Below are 7,245 nucleotides of genomic sequence, written 5' to 3' on the forward strand. Positions count from 1 at the left end.
TGAGGTGATTGTGCGTCATTATTGTAACCCTTTAATCCAGCCCATTCTCAAGCAGATTAAACAGCTTTATTAATTAAAATGAAATGCAATTAATGATTTATTAGAAATCAATTCTACAGGAATGCATGTTATTATATATTATTATAATTTTAGATCTGAGTCTGTAATGCTGAAATATAATCAGCATTTAATCGCACAAGCCTAATTAAAATATAAAAAATGCATCTCAAAATGCAACATAGAAACACTGATGTCACAGCAGCGATCCAAATCCTAATATATGTTAAATTTATACTACAGTAAAACTCTGTTTTTTGTTTGAATTATTACAGTGTGTGATTTGATCATTCCATAATCGCAAGCTTAGCTGTGAGACAGGCTAAACTACGACCGAACGCTCACGGCTGGGATGGGTTTTGCCTTTTAAAATATATCACTTAGGGTAGGATCAAAGTAGCAAGACTTAATCCCAGCTCTAGAGCGGTCGTCTCCTGAAGTAGGTGGAACATTCGGTGCCCTCCAAGAGTCGGTTCTGTCATCTCCAAAACCCCCCTCGCTCTCTAAGCAGCGCTCACCATTGCACAATGCTCATGGATTTGTGTTTCTTTTATACCGATGAGACTGTCCGGGATGTTTTTTGATGGTTTACAGTCTTCTGATGTTGTCTTTGTTGACTTTAAATATTTTCCTATGCAGATTCTGATTTTATTTTCTGTTCTTTACTGTTCAATAAAATTGTTGGGATCCTCAATGTTTGTGTTGTGTTTTTATTGACTAACTGTGCAAACTTGTACAAACGAGACTGTCATATGAACCATTAGCCCTTTTTCACTGGCATGGCGTTGGTGCTGGTGCCAAAATCCTGAATGGTTCGGTGCTTTTCCATTTCAAAATCACAGATTCTCGAGGAAAAGAAAAGTTGGTGCTGCACTGGCTGCTGGTCTGGAACCAACGAACCGGTGACACGATCGGCTGATGGGCGTGTGGTCCTAGCGTCACCGTAGTATTGTTAGTCTACCCACCTTTCTGCCATTTACAACTAAAAGCAAGAGAACCGCAGCAAGTGGCATCTTCCCGTCCTGTAGCATCTCCCCATTTTTGTCCTTTGTCCCCATCTTGTCCCATCTCTCTTTTTTCTCCCTTTTCCCTGTCCAGTCCCATTTCCCAGTCCTGTCCACGTCCCCATATTGTCCCATCTCCCTGTTCCGTCACCTTCCCCGTCTTGTCCCCTGTTCTGTCCCATCTCCCCGAACTGTCCTTTGTCCCTGTCTGTATCATCTTAGCATCTTAGCTAGCATCATCACATTAACGTTGTTTACATGTCTTTCTACCATTTATGACTAATAGCAAGAGAACATCAGCAAAAACATCAGAAATGAATCATCAGTGTTGACGTCTTTTTTCCCAGTTAATAAAGCCAAAAAACTAACAGAAGCATTTTAACGATTTAGTAAAACGTTTAAAAGAAAACTCTAAGGGCCTCGGCACAAACAGCCGCTTTGTTCAGCGCTCGGCTTGAGCGGTAAAACATCATCAAAGTGTGAATGTGAGCTGAATCTGCATTAGTGTGGAATAAGCGTCAGATCCAGGGTTACAGCTCCACATGTATCTGTGTTTATCTGGATTCTCCTCCCTGTTTCACTTTTAAACTTGTGTTACAGCTCCAGCTTCTGAGAAATGGTGAGAATCAGAATCAGCTTCTCCCAGAGTCTAAATAAAGCTTAACTTGGTTTAATGTAGTAAAAGAAGGAGACAGGAGCACTAAACTTCTCTTCATTATTACTGCTCATAAGTTCCTCCACTAATCACATTTCTCACTCGCTGTTTCAGTACAATAAGTCACGTCACTTTTTCTGCGTCATATCAAACAGTTTGTCTCATTGGAGGAGCTTTGAAAAGGTCAGTGGTTAAAGTTCAGTGATGTACGGCACAGCAGCCAACAGTGGTTTTGCCACTTCTCATGTGAATGCTCCCTGAGATTTTGAGTCTTTATTATCCTTTATAAAGTCATTTTTACTTTCCTGCAACACATTTCTCAGCCAATTCACTTGATTTGTTTATAGTCAACACATTTACATTTACAGCATTTAGCAAACGCTTTTATTGCCCGAATACATTTCAAGCAATCAGGGGGTTAAGAGCCTTGTTTAGGAGCCCAACAGTTGGATTATGGTTGTGCTGGGGCTTAAGCTTTGAACCTTGAGATTACTAGTCCAGTACTTTAACTGCTGACCCACAACTGTGAGAAATTTGTGGATCTCTTCCCTTACATTACGTTATATGGATGAATCGTTTCTGTTTCTGAACTCAGAATGGAACCCAGTCTAACCTGAGATTGTCCATATAAAAAATAATAAATGGTTAAAACATTGTGCTGAAATAGTTTTATTGGAGCTTAAGCAAATATAAAGTAAATATAGTTAAATTAGAACAAGTAGCTTATTGATTTAAAATGACGATTGATATACAGTACATAACAGTACATGGTATATAATATGATAGTGATTTAATCCACTAATCACTCAATAATAATGAATCTGATATTTGCCAGTGTATGAAAATAAAATGTAGGATTGTGAATCGTGGTTAATGTAATTTAATTTAATGTCATTAGAAGATCATGTAAGAATTTTAACTGACCACATGAACATTTACATGAAATGTTAAACCTCATCGATTTGACCAAAACACGGTCAGTCCCTGGGGATTGTGTGTGTGGTGGTGGGCGGGGGTTCAGACCCAAATCTAATTTAAACACTAAACAAAAGCCAGCTCTGCCATCAGTGCAGTGTGAGGAATCGGAGTCCTTGCATACCAAAGGGTCATAGGTCATGGGTGTGCCCTGCCCATAAGGTCAACAAAGCCCAGCTTCAAACTGCTGGATAACCAGAATGGCCAGACAGATGGTCTCTTAAAATAACTGGTTTAAACCAGAACACACACACACACACACAGAGAAAAATGCTGACCATGTGATCTAAGGCTTAGTTTTAAGATGACTTTACATGAGGCTGAACTGTCTGGACTGTGTGTTTGGTGTTCCATTATTTTGGTTCTTTCTGTGGGGCGTCGGCAGCCGTGTACGGGTTATCGCTGGTGTACCGGTCATTTTTGTGCAAGACCTTAAAACAAATACAGCACAGAAGTAGGTGACTCACAAGTTCCAGAATGCAATGCTGCACTGAACCCTGCGTAAGTGAATAAGGGACAGCAATCATCAATTATTTACACCGGTAAAGTTTGGGATTGTGACCAACAGGAAACAGACTGGTGTCAATAAAAAGTGCTTAAACCACATAAATAAAAGTAATTTTTTTATGAAGTAAATCTAAGATTTTGTGCTGTGGTGTTGGCTTTCGTCCATTCTGATGTGATCACCACTGCAAATGGTTCTAGGCTACAGTAGGGCTGCCCACATTGGCCTTTTGTAGGGTCATTCCAAACTATAATAAGGAAAACGGTTCCTAAGCAACTGTCATTCTTGAAATAACTACTGACACACATTTATAAGTGTGGTATGCAGTATACATTGAGTGTAGTATGTAGCAGTATTATAAGGTATATACTGAGTACAGTATGCAGTAAATACTAAGTGCAGTATGTAGAAGTAGTATACATCAGTATGCAGTATATACTGAGTGTAGTATGTGGTAGTATGTATTATGAGTGCAGCATGTTGGCTCGGTGGGTAGCATGGTCGCCTCACAGCGAGAAGGCCCTGGTCTAATCTAGCGGTCTGGGTCCTCTCTGGGTGGAGTTTGCATGTTCTCTCCGTGTCTGTGTGGGTTTACTCCCACAGTACAGAGACATGCAGTCAGGTTAATTACACTTACATTCTCGGCATTTATCAGACGCTCTTATCCAGAGCGACTTACAAACGTGCTTCCATAGTGAACATTATCTTACTCTAGTTTAACAAGACAACAGTCCAAGAACACAAATCTGCTGAAAAGCCTGTTAGGTGTTTTTTTTTTAATTTATTGATTTATGTTATTTGCAAGAAATAAAGAGTATTAGTAAGTACTTGTCAGCTTGAGTGCTTAGTAAAGAGGTGATGAAGGTTTTTAATCATCTTTTGAGGACAGCGAGAGACTCAGATGTTCGGACAGACAGGGGAAGTTCGTTCCACCACTTGGGTGCCAGTACAGAGAAGAACCTTGATGCTCGTCTTCCTCTAGTCCTGGGTGGAGGATCAAGTCGAGCGAGACTGGTGGCTCGGAGGTTGTGTGGTACAGAGCGGGGTTTGATTAGACCCCGAAGGTAACTCGGGGCTGGTCCACTTTTGTCTTTGTAGGCGAGCATCAGTGTTTTAAACTGAATGCGGGCAGCTACAGGAAGCCAGTAAAGAGAACGCAGCAGTGGCGTGATGTGGCAGTGACGCTAATAAAAGATACCAAATTGTCCATGACCGTGTTTGACATTAAAACTGAGGAATCTTATGTAACCAGTAACAACCTGTCCTGTCATGAATGCAACCAAAGTGTGTAAAACATGATGTTAAAATCCTTATAAATAAATAACAGTATATACTGAGTGCAGTATGCAGTAGGTGATTTGACTATGACTTAATGGAAAATGTGGAGGTGCTTTTTTTTTTATTCTCGCTACCCTGCATAGGGTGGATTCAGTGTTTCTAGGTGGCGCTGAACCCACTGCTTGTCCTAAAAAGCACAAAGTCCTCAGTGAATGATTAAATGAATAAATGATAACATTCAAGTCTGGAGGGATTTTTCCTGTTACAGAAGTCTTATGAACCAAAAAGTTCAATCAGGTGAGCTACTTTTAAAATGGCCTGAGAGATACAGTAAGCCTCAAAGGTGAGAGATATAAGGTTGGTTTCACAGACAGGGATTAAGCCTAGTCCTAGACTACACAGCATTTTGAATGGAGATTCTCCATTTAAAGCAAAATGTAGTCCTGGACTAGCCTTAATCCCTGTCTGGGAAACCAACCCATAGAGTTTGAAGCTTTCTGACACTAAAATTCAGCAAATATTTATTCAGAAACACCAGCAGGCAAAGATCCAGGTCATCCAAATAATAATCATATTCATCCATCAATTTTATGGCAGCATAGTTTGATACATCATTCCATATTGATTATAGTTAAGGAAATTAAGGAACACGTTGATGAACAATCGCTCTATTGAAACCGAAACGTCTTGAGTAACAGCGGGAGCAGTGGGCGTCACGCTCCAAGTATCTGAGCTCCTTTTTAAAGATTGAACAAAACCCTGCCCAGCCTCTCACTTTGTCGGGAGGATCGTTGAGAGCAGCACTGCAGAAAGCCGGGGGAGGAGAGTGCCGAAATGGAAGGGGGGTGAAGGGATTTAGCATGAGAATAGACCTCCCGACATGGGAAAAGGGACTCGGCACCCTGGAGACTGAAAGGGGAAAGGGAGGGACCACACATGAAACGGAGGGGTGTCGCTCCCCCTGCGGACGTGTCTGACTGCAGGTCACCGATGAGAGCGCACACCACACTGACCGTTCACTTGAGGTTTAAATTAACAAGAGGGAATTGGCTGACCTTTTCCATGAGGTTTGGGACACGTATCTGAGGTACAGACGGGCGTACCAAGTTAATTGAAGCTTAATGTCACTCAGAACTTTATTATAACTGTATGAATTGGTCCTTTAGTGAGGTCCTGTCCAGTGCTTCCCAAAAAGTGGCATGTAAGCATTAGGTGGAAGCTTGAGGCCTCATGTGACTATATAAGCCCTGAAGAGACGGTATTACTTACTCTTGGGTAGCACTGTTGCCTCACAGCAAGAAGGTCCTGGGTTCGATTCCCAGGCGGGGCGGTCCGGGTCCTTTCTGTGTGGTTTGCATGTTCTCCTCATGTCTGTGTGGGTTTTCTCCCTCAGTAAACAGACTTGCAGTCATGCTGGTTCAAGCCCCACCACTGCCAGGTTACCACTGTTAACCCTCAATTGCTTAGACAATATACACCGACCAGGTATAACATTCTGAGCACTGACAGGTGAAGTGAATAACACTGATTATCTCTTCATCACGGCACCTGTTAGTGGGGGGGATATATTAGGCAGCAAGTGACATTTTATCCTCAGAGTTGATGTTAGAAGCAGGAAAAATGGGCGAGCGTGAGGATCTGAGCGAGTTTGACGAGGGTCAGATTGTGATGGCTAGACGACTGGGTCAGAGCATCTCCAAAACTGCAGCTCTTGTGGGGTGTGTCCCGGTCTGCAGTGTTCAGTATCTATTAAAAGTGGTCCAAGGGAGGAACAGTGGAAATCCGGCGACAGGGCTCATTGATGCACGTGGGGAGCGATGGCTGACCCGTGTGGTCCGATCCAACAGACGAGCTACTGTAGCTCAAACTGCTGAAGAAGTTCATGCTGGTTCTGATAGAAAGGTGTCAGAACACACAGAGCAGCACAGTTTGTGTATGGGGCTGCATAGCTGCAGACCAGTCAGGGTGCCCATGCTGACCCCTGTGCACCGCCGAAAGCACCATTAATGGGCACTTGAGCATCGGAACTGGACCACAGAGCAATGGAAGAAGGAGGCCTGGTCTGATGAATCACGTTTTCTTTTACATCACTTGGACGGCCGGGCGCATGTGTGTCTCTTACCTGGGGAACACACAGCACCAGGATGCATTATGGGAAGAAGACTTGCTTTGGGTGACGTTCTGCTGGGAAACCTCGGGTCCTGCCATCCATGTGGATGTTACTCTGACACGTAGCTCCTACCTAAGCACTGTTGCAGACCATGTTCACCCTCTCATGGAGACGGTTCCCTGATGGCTGTGGCCTCTTTCAGCAGGATGATGCTCCCTGACACAAAGATAAAATGCTTCAGGGACGGTCTGAGGAGCACAACAACCAGTTTGAGGTGTTGACTTGGCCTCCAGATTCCCCAGATCTCAATCCAATCGAGCATCTGTGGGACGTGCTGGACAAACAAGTCCGATCCATGGAGGCCCCACCTCACGACTTACAGGAGTTAAAGGATCCGCTGCTGACCAAAAGGGGGACCAACACAATATTAGGTGGTCATAATGTTATGCCCGATCGGTGTATACTGTCACAGTACTGTAAGTAACTTTGAATAAAAGCGTCTTCTAAATGGCGAAAATGTAACAAAAACACACAGACTACCAGAAATAAGTGTACATAAAATTTATTTAAGATTTTATAGCCCCCAGATCATGTCAGTATACATTTTAACAGGTAATGAGCTCTTGGAAAGCCGCCCTTCTCTCAAGGAAGAAGTTTTATA

At 42.8% G+C, this 7,245-nt stretch overlaps 1 protein-coding gene across 3 annotated transcripts in view; it reads right to left on the minus strand.

Annotated features, from left to right (window-relative positions):
• Positions 1 to 7,130: 7,130 nt before the first annotated feature.
• cnot10 (CCR4-NOT transcription complex, subunit 10) overlaps positions 7,131 to 7,245 on the minus strand; it is a 42,575-nt gene continuing 42,460 nt past the window's right edge. For all 3 annotated transcript variants that reach the window (XM_062991444.1, XM_062991443.1, XM_062991442.1), the window contains one exon: positions 7,131 to 7,245. This exon is cut by the window's right edge and continues 307 nt beyond it. The gene's annotated coding sequence lies outside the window, so the exon portion shown is untranslated.

The sequence above is a fragment of the Trichomycterus rosablanca genome, chromosome 3 (assembly GCF_030014385.1).
Source record: "Trichomycterus rosablanca isolate fTriRos1 chromosome 3, fTriRos1.hap1, whole genome shotgun sequence".
Lineage (NCBI taxonomy): Eukaryota > Metazoa > Chordata > Actinopteri > Siluriformes > Trichomycteridae > Trichomycterus > Trichomycterus rosablanca.